The sequence below is a fragment of the Solanum stenotomum genome, chromosome 10, assembly GCF_019186545.1.
Source record: "Solanum stenotomum isolate F172 chromosome 10, ASM1918654v1, whole genome shotgun sequence".
NCBI classification, from domain to species: domain Eukaryota; kingdom Viridiplantae; phylum Streptophyta; class Magnoliopsida; order Solanales; family Solanaceae; genus Solanum; species Solanum stenotomum.
The window spans coordinates 4752681-4763380 of record NC_064291.1 but is presented as its reverse complement, the minus strand read 5'-3'; positions in this window follow the sequence as shown (position 1 = coordinate 4763380).

Here is a 10700-nt window from a genome sequence, read left to right as displayed (position 1 = left end):
TTACTGCACTATTTGTTTCAAAATAAGTATTATTTTAGCTCATTTTAATTTTATGATATTAAATTAAAGATAAAATGTAGTAAAATTTTCCTTAGGTTGAGATTGCACATCGAACTACATGTGCCGGTGTAGGTATACATTCCAAGGTTTGTGGGATGGCAAATGATCATTGCTTGATGTACTGAGGTTAAGTTGACTTGTACAACAGTACAGGAAGCTGCCCAGACAAGTAGGTCAAATATTTATGACTAGCTTGATCACCCAGAGTTGTTGCTTCTATTTATGCAAGTGTCGGTATGGCGCTCCTGGTAAATGATAAAATCTCACGTGATTATGATTAATCTTTTTTTTTATGACAAGGGAAATTCGTAGTCGCTATCTTTTGGGTGCGCACATGGTAAAACCCTTTCTCCTATGCAGTAGCGCGCAAACCATACATAAAAGGTAACCCGCACGGGGCTTGCTTGACCCAAAAGGCAAACCACTTGCTTTCTCTGGCAAAGGGTTTCGAACTTGAGACCTTCAACATGGAAGTCCCAAGCCTAAACCACTAGACCTCCCTAAAAGGTTGTTATGTTTAAGCTTTAATGCTAAGAAATGAGGATTTTGAGATGTATTTTACTTTGATATTTAGAGTATTTCATTGTTTAAACTAAGAATTTATATAAATGCTTCTTTCTTATATCAATCAATATACGTCACTTATTTCCTTTCAATGTAAGTATTATATAAGTTGGATCTGATTATTGATAATTTAAGGTGTATTGTTGGAACATTGAAAAGGGGAAAAGACAAAAGTCATTAACGGGTTGATAAAGTTAAAGTGAATGGAAAATTTTGAGTTGTTCAATGTGGGTCCCTGGGAAAATTTTCAGATTCATTGCAATTCCTAAGAATGCCTATGTCTCTTCCTAATTACTTGTCTATTTTTTCTTTTATAGTTATTTTTAATTATTTGTCTATTTTGACAAATTAAAAAAGAACAATTTCTTTTATCTATTATACCCTCAATTAAATGACTAATTATTTTAAAAAATGTAAAACTTTTTATTCACTTCATAATTAATAGGGATAAAATAGTAAACTCACTATGTCATTAATTGTTTTTTTAATAGGTGTGTCAATTCAAAAGTGGACAAATAATTAGGGACAGAGGAAGTATATACTTGCACTCCCCTACTCCGTATAGCTATAGGTGCCTATGTTAATTGTTATTCATGTTAAGTTGAGAAAATTATTATGTGGAACATGAATTAGGGTGCCTTCCACGAGTTTTTCTTTTGTTTCTGGAAGGATTGCTATAATTTTTCATGGTTTTATTTTGTTGTAAACTCAAATGTCGGTGTTGGATGGTTATGGAATGATTCATATGCAATGTGTGGATACTGGTTAGGAATTTCGATGAGTGTACAGTGAGGAATGATTTTAGGATTGGAGGTGTGGATAATTTGTAATTTGGCTTAATTCTTATTATAATCGTATTATGATTCAAGTTTTGATATATTGGTATATGAAATTAAATATTAGGTATATTGTTTGATATGAATATTGTCAAATTTATGATATTTGGAGAAAATTAGACTTAACCCTAGGCTTAAAAATGTAGGAGAGTGATAAGTAACGTATTGGTTGGCATCAAGAATTAGAAATTGGATTATAGTAATATGAGTGTTGTTAAATTAGAAATCTTATTGTGAATATGTACTTGAATAGATTGCATTGATTTGGAAGCTCAACGAAAAGGAAAGGCTCAAGTCCCGGTGTGAATTGTTGATTAATTGAGGCAATTGGATTTCTAAACCCTTGTTAAGTGTATGAAATTTGTGTATTTCCTTGTGGTATATGTTTGGGAATAATGGGAATTGGTGATGGGTTGATACAATTTGTTTTAAAAATTCGGTACTAACTATTTTGATATTTAAAAGAAATCTTCGCAAAGGCAGAGTAACAGAGATTTTCATTCTTGAAAAATACTCTCTGTCTCAATTTATATGACACATTTTATTATTTGAGAGTCAAACAGGTTGAGTTTGACCGAAAATTTGTGCATGGAATTTTCAATTTTTTTTAAATGAAATTTATATATTTGTAAACTACATAAAAAGTACTATGAGTCACAATAATTTATAATTCAAAATGTTTAAAAAATCTATGAAAAATTTACGGTCAAAAATAGACTTGTTTGAATCTTGAAATCCGAAAGGTAACATATAAAATGGAACGGAGGGAGTACATTGGGAAAGGTTCAAATATATACAATGTGTACGAGCGGAGCCACAATGGTGACAACAGAATTGGCAAAGAATTTAGTAATTTTGCCACAAAGTTCATGTTTATAATTAGTGTATAATTTTTTCAAAATTATGAAACTCGCTTCAGTTATTTTTAGTTGTATTTTTTATTATTTTGAATATCAGTAAAAAATATCAACGATTGATGATGAAAAATAATTAAGAACATTTTAATAGACCTCTACGCGTAAAAAGAAAAAAAAGATGATTTACTACACATAAATATATATTTTCTCTTATTATATAAGAGGGAGTTTGCACCAAGCAAGCTCCTCTCCGTCAACATGCTGCTTGGCATAGGGCCATTCTCGGTATTCCATAAATATTTTGCTACAAATCTATTGTACTCTGTGCTATTGACCATGTACCTTTTTCAAGTCAGACAAAATAACCAGACCCCTATTTCATTCTCTATGCACTTTAACTTTATCTTCAAAGTATGGGCCCTACTTCAGTTTTAATAAAAAGGCTGCCGGCATGTTGTCTCTTAACTTTATCTTCAATTTTATGGGCCCTACTTCAAATTTAAAGTAATTTATCTTTATGTTAGCACTAATTAATTATATGAATAAAATAAATTTTATCCAAAAAGTAAGAAAAAATCAGTGTACTATACAAATTTCCACAATGTTATTGAAAATTTAGTAAACATAATGAAATATTTTTATGGGCCATCAAAATTTGATTATTCTAATTTTTAAGAATGAGTTATATATGATATACTTAAAATAATTAAAATTAGACAAATAAAATAAAATTGAGAAAATTATATCAGCTTGGCTAACTGGCCAAAGGTTCACTTGTATGTTCAAGGTCCCAGTTTCGAACTTAGGTAACACCTTCTCTTTAATTTTCATTTTTAATTCCTTTTAGCTGTAATTTATGTAAATATTAATAATGAAGATTAATTATTTATGTATTACTTATTTATAATTAAGTTATCTCATCTTTTATCTTACATAAAAATAATATATAAATTTTCATACTTTATACCTAAATTAATTATGCATGTTTCCAAATAAGTTATATAAATACTATAAAGTGTAACAAATATTACATATAAGAAAGGGGAATAGCACACACGTCTCCGTCAATGTGTGCACTTCTCGAAATTACTACAATAGCTTGATGATTTTTTTGTCCTTTACTTTTATTTTATAGCTTCTAATGTTCAACTTGTTGCAACTTTTATGACTTTTTTGGAATTTTCCGACATAATTAGCCTTTAGTTACATCATATATTGTGCCTATTAATACTTACCATGGGTCCCTCCCAATTCTTTCCCTTCACTTTAAAGCTTCAACAAAACAATTCTCATATAGAATTTCTCTCCACATGACTTTTTCTTTCGATAAGATTTATTATTTCCTCCGATTCAATTTATATGATACATTTCAAATTTTAATATTTAAATAAGTCTATTTCTTATCATAAATTTTTCATAAAGGGAATAGCAAGCTCCTCTCCGTCAACATGGTTGCTTGTTGACGGGAGGTTACCGTTGCAAATATTTATAGAAAATTGTCATTATTATGAAATGATAATGTTTCATTTTACTTACTTTAATACTTTCTAATAAAACTTACTAATGACTTAGTTTCATTTCTTAATAAAATTAATTTTAAATTTTTTACTTATTTTATTATGCTTACCCACCCCCTCNCCCCCCCCCCCCCCCCTGCAGTTAATTATTTTACTTACTTTAATATTTTCTAATAAAACTTACTAATTACTTACTAAAATATAAAATTGTTATTATTATTATTATCAAATGACAAAGTTTCATTTTACTTTATAATAAACTTACTAATGGCTTATTTTAATTTCTTAATAAAATTAATTATTAATTTTTTACTTATTTTATTATGTATACCCACCCCCTCTCTGCAATTAATTATTTTACTTACTTTAATACTTTCTAATAAAACTAATTACTAATTACTTACCAAAATAATCAATAAAATTAATTAAGTGAATTTAATTTAATAAAATAAACTCCTAATAATATTGATAAAAAAAGTAGTACTGAAAAACTATAAAGAATAACTTATTCGAATTACTTTAATATATACTTAATTAAATTAAATTAATTTCATTGTCAACACATAAATTTAAAAATAACGCAAATTTTCTTTTAAAATTTTTAGATAAAGTTTGGACCAACTAATTTATGAAGTTTTTTATGATAAAAAATATATATCTTAAATATTTCACGTATATTATTGGGCCTGTACTGTCTTTTACTAGTACATGAGTCCATGCTTAATAGACTTTAACAATTGATATATACTTGATTAATTAATACAAAAGTAATACTATAAATTTGATCGATTTTGTAGCTATCTGTTTTTTCCCAATAATATGTCTTTCTATTTGATTTACTTCTTGATCTAGCTAGACTTCTTTTTTTTTTTACAATATATTAAACTAATTAAGTGCAAATTAATTACTCAATTCTTAATAAGATATATAAGCCTAGATGGATATTCCTATAAAGTCATAGCCTAAATATATAGTTTCAATTACTATATAGTTACAATATGCTCGTCAACATGCTTAAAGAATCAAAGATAGGATACAACTTACAAGGACCTACTTCCGTTGTTCCAGTTTTGACTTGAAACACCTATTAAGAAAAGAATAATTGACATAGACGTAGTGAGTTTACCATTTTACCCCTATTAATTGATCGAATTTCAAAATCAATAAAGAGGTTCTCTTTTTCAAAAACATCAACTCTCTAAATAAATTGAAGGTATAATAGGTAAAAAATATTATCTTTTCTTGATTTGTTAAAAATGACAAGTAAAATTTCAAAGTTAGACAAGTAAAAAGGGATAGAGAGAGTATTTAATTAGCTAATTAGTGTGAATTAATTCAATAAATATACTACTCATGGAAAAAGTTGTGTTGTGCTACGTGAAAAAAATATGATGATGACCTAATTAAGTTTTGAACATTTGCCATGGCAATTAATTATGAGTGGAATTTATGATGATGAATTAGTAATACATGAATTAGAAATATATATATATATATTGCAACATAGCTAATATCATCATATTTAACATTATTCTTATACCCTGGTCAAACCTTTCCTTAGATTCTTCATAATGTTTTTTTTTCAACTTATCTTTAGATCATACTCATCTTCTCCTTTGATCTTAGACCATTGCCGGGCACAAATTAAAATAAGAATAGTATCTAGTTATTTTATTCAGTTAATACAACAATCAAACAACTGATATAACATTTTTAATTATTTATTTAATATAACAATCACATTTTAATATATATTTTAAAAATATTTTAAGTTGTTAATTATTATGATTTATATTGAAAACTCAAAAGAAAAGTAAAAGACGGATAATTATGCTTATTAATTTCAATTTTTAGATATACTAATCCACTCGCAAACCAATAGAAAAATCAATTGATTTAATATTGGGCTAATAATTTGTCGGACGGTACTTCTTTTGACTCTGCTACAGCGAACTTGTTCTAGAGAAGGAGAAGTCGTTATTAATTGAATTTTCTTACAATATACTACATCCGTCCACTTTTATTTATCATGTTACGCTTTTCGAAAGTCAATTTAACTAATTTTCAAAGTTAAATTAGACTATGTTAATTCGATATTTTAAACAAAAAATTTAGCTATTCAAAAATTATACGAAAAGTACTATAAATTACAATTTCTTGCATATCAATATGATGAAAAATACATCGTAAAATATTAGTCAAAATTCTTATAGTTTGACCCTTAAAAAGGAAACCATAACAACTAAAAGTGGACGGAGGGAGTATTACTTATCTGAAGCTAAATGGAATTTACTATTTTGAAACAAAATTTTTCTGAAATAGAATCCGCTGCTAATTTCTTGTTTTCTTAATTATCTACACATGAAAACAACTTTTTGCTTAAGACATTCATTAAATAGGGCAATATATATAAACTGTCCCATTACCAACTTTCTTGTAGACTAAAAACGAGTAAAAGACGCGTTAACAAACTGGATATATGCGGTGGGAAATCATCATAGGTTTTACTATATTTTTATAAAAATAATAATTTAAAGCATTGGCTCCCATCTTTGCACACATACATTAAAAAGATTAAATTGTTTTTTTTTTAACGCTGAATTTATAGTAAGAAATTTATTGAATATGTATAAATTATTAATTTAGAAGCAGTAACTCAAAATGAATTAAAATTTTAAACTCATAAATTCTAAATTTTGACTCCGTCTCTAAGTTACACGTGATAGATTTTCTTAGGAATATAATTAAGTGCAAAAACTTGTTTTATAATACAGGACATTTTTAACAATGAAATTAGGCTAGCTGCTGAGTGCTTGATTTCAACTTTTCTTTTTCCTTCTTAGGAAAACTGTTTCCTTCCATCCATGATGTGATGTAAGCTTTTGTATAGTTGCATTTCTTTATTACTCCCTTCCTTTGAATCAATTTATATTGTTTCATATAAAATCAGGTAAATAAATTATATATGCTTCATATGGTTTTTCATTAGATTTATTGTTGTTTTAATTTGATAAATAAATTATCAAAAACTATACCTGGTTATTTAGAATTTTAATTTTATCGTAATAATTATATTTGTGGATTCAAAAGATCTCAAACCACAATTTTATTTATTTGATATTATTATTATTATTAAAGGTAAAAATACGAATTGAATAAATGCACAACAATAACAAAATAAAAGTTAGTGAGTAATTAAAAATCTTAGTTTATGTTTGAAAATATTCTTTTTCGTCATGTTAAAATATGATGACCTAATTGAGTTTTAACCACTTTTCATAGCTATTGATTATGACTGAAATTGACTATTATATGTCTCCTTGAATTCATGATGATGAATACCTTTTACTCTTTTAGTAATATGAAAGTCCTGTCTCTTTAAGAAAAGCTTCCTTTGGTGGGCATGTTTTGGATTATTTTTTGTTTTGTGTGTGTCTTTTGTGTTATTTTAACTAATCAATTTATTTTATTTATTTATAATTCTGTTAAAAAAAAATTCTCTAGTACTCCCTCCGTCTCATTTTATGTGGCAATATTTGATAGGGCACGGAATTTAAAAAATAAATGAAGACTTTGAAATGTGTACCAAATTGCCCTTTTAAAAAGTAGACTCAATTTCTCTCTCCTCATAAATGTATTGGAGTATTATTTTAAGATTAAGTGGGACCAACAAGGATAAAAAAGGAATTGTACTTTTAAATACTTTTCATATAAGGAAATGTGACATTCTTTTTGGGACTGACCAAAAAGGAAATGTTGCCACATAAAATGGGAGAGAGAGTGTAATTGATAGCGTATGATAAAAAGTCTGACATATAATTTTAGGAGTAGTAAAATATAATAGTGGATTTACTTGAAAGATAGAGGTTAGAAAGGATCATTTTGAAGGCCTTTTGTATTTGTTGTGGATGCATGGTAAGAATTATAACTAGAAAACTTCTACTTCATCCGTCCATTTATATTTGTCATATTGTATTTTTCGAAAGTTAATTTGACAGTTAAATTAAACTACAATAATTCAATATTTTAACTGACAGTGTAAAAAGAGTTCCATTGTGCACACAAGTTAATCTCAAAAATATATTATAAAATGTTAGTCAAAGTTCTTATAGTTTAACTCTAAAAAAAGAAAATCATGAAAATTAGAAGTCGATGGAAGGAGTAGTTAATTAGCTTGGAATATGTGGTAAGTTAGTTGCATACGATAACAACGATATTCATTTGGTTTGCAGTCCGCACACGACTTTTTTTTATTATTATTATGAAGTATAATTAATATAATTATTTTATTTACACGCAAAAGAAAGAGACGGAGTTTAATTTTTATATCTTCACAAAGAAAATTTAAAAAGATGAAATTATTATATTTTATGATGTTATTGATTTTTTTTGTGTATTAAAAAAAAGTTTTGTCGCTTTTCTATTCTTTCTTAAAATGTGTTGTATAACTTTTTTCTTTCCCTTTTCAACGTTATGAAAAAGCAGGTGTAGGTTATTTTATTTTTTTATGAACATGCTTTAACTACATAATTATGAATATCTATCTCAAGATTGTTAGTATATAATTATGATCTTTGAGATAATGACATGACACCTATTTTATACCATCTAATGTATTGGTTTCTTCTTTTTTTTGGTATTGTTTTATGTGTGGATGTACTTTCTCTTGGTGAGGTAAACTTTATGTGTGCTCTTGTTTGGATTGAAAATAGTTTATTTGTCGATTGTTTTAAAAATAAATTTTCATGTGTACTAATATTTTTTTAATATATTAAAAAAAGATAATATTTGTTTCTTAGATTTTATTTTTAGCATAAACTACTCACTCTCCAAGTCAAATTATTTTTTAAAAAACCTAATACTAAATTCATTAATGTAGACATTATGATAAAATTTCTTATATCATAAATCATTGTTTCTTACGGGGTATTCTTAGACCAAAATGGATAAGTAAAAAATAAACGGAAGGGGTATGTATTACATATGGACCAAATTGACCCTATCCAGTAGACCTTTACATGTCTTGTTTCTTTTACTACACTAATTGTTTCAAAATAAGGAGTATTATTTTAACTCATTTTAATTTTATGCTATTAAATTAAAGATAAATTTACTAAAATGTTTCTTGATCTTGTGGTATTATATTATGTGAAAAGTTGAAATTAAAGTGTTACTAAAAGAAAAGACATTCTTAATAAAAGGGAAATGAAGATAAACAAATTAAAATAGAGGAAATAGATACTTTTTGGGAATTGAGCCCTATTAAAAAGAGTAGTTCTTTAATACAAGGGTACTAATTTTTGTCTCAAGTTTTTACGATTACAATTATTATTAGGGGTGGACATGGTACAGTGTCGTGCGGTATTAAAAAGCTGGGTTTGGTAATTTTGGTTTACAATTTTTAAATTTAAAAATACTATAATATTATCATATCAACGGTATTTTAAAGTTTGATTTCGATATTTTGCGGTACGATAAATCGATGACCATAGTTTGGTCAACTCCAACTTACAAATATTCATATAATAAAGAATTATGACTTTGACTTTTCAAGAAACGTCTCAATTATATCATACTAATATCTTACATATATATAAAAAATCAAAATAAAGTACAAACAATTCTCTTTGTTAATCAATCACCCTAAAAGAATTTACATCAAGATAAAATAGTCAAAGTTTCAAGATCTAAATAATTAATTACTATTTTATATATTTATTAGTATTAAATAGTTACATATATACTTTGGTATGGAACTCTATACTTCAAAATTTTTATTATAAATATCAAATATCATATTGAATGCCAATTTTTTTCTAAAATGCATATCAAATACCAAAATATTCATACTACTATGGTGTTAAAATTTCAATTTTAATACGATCTTCTTTTTTTCGCTAAAATGACATTTATTTTGAAATAGAAAAAATAGTTATTTTGACTTCCATTATTGTGAAATAACGAGAGAATAAGTAAAACTTGGCCCCGTTATTATGTGCCAATAGTAGGAGTTGAGGTATCTCTTTCTATCACTCAAAAGTACAAGACACTATATACCTTAGTTTTTGCAAAAGAATATATGATAATCATTTCTTGTTTTAAGTGTACATTTTTTTTATTTATATTTTTATATTTGAATGTAAGCAAATAAAGTAATAATATTATCCTAAAAGCAATTATATATAATCTAAACAAATATTATTACAGGGGAGAACAGAATAAGGGTGATGGGGATGAGGCCTATAATATGAAGCAAAGATGAGGTATGTTAGAAGATCCGGAAAACACAATCAATATGAAATATCTAAAGAGTCCAATAAACATGAGGTGTGAATATTTCTAATTGGTTGAATACAGCTTTACCCCTACTGAGGTAGAGAGATTGTTTCCGATAAACCCCCAGCTATTGTCAATAACAATATTAATACTATGAGATACCATTTTCATAGATAAAATAAACATACTTGAAGTTGAAGGACTATTAGTACTACACATAATATACATTAGGGACAAATTTGAGTAAGAACCATCTTGGGATATATTTTTTTCTTCTCAAACAAACAAATTTAGAATATGAAATAACACATTGCTTTGGTGAAAACTAAAATTCCCCAAGAAGAGCTTTTTTGGTCACCGCTATTTAATCTCTACTCACTTTTTAAAATTTATTTTGCACAACTACCAATCTCAGGACAACTTCAAACATCACGGATTCAAGATAAAATGTCTAAAGTTTCCTACGATTGAACTAAACTTCAGTCATATGTGATTGAAATAAAACTAAAAATAATTGAATTTCAACCGTATGTGCCTAAACTTCAAGTAGAAATACCTGCAACAAAATCAGGTATCTGTTAACCCCCCCC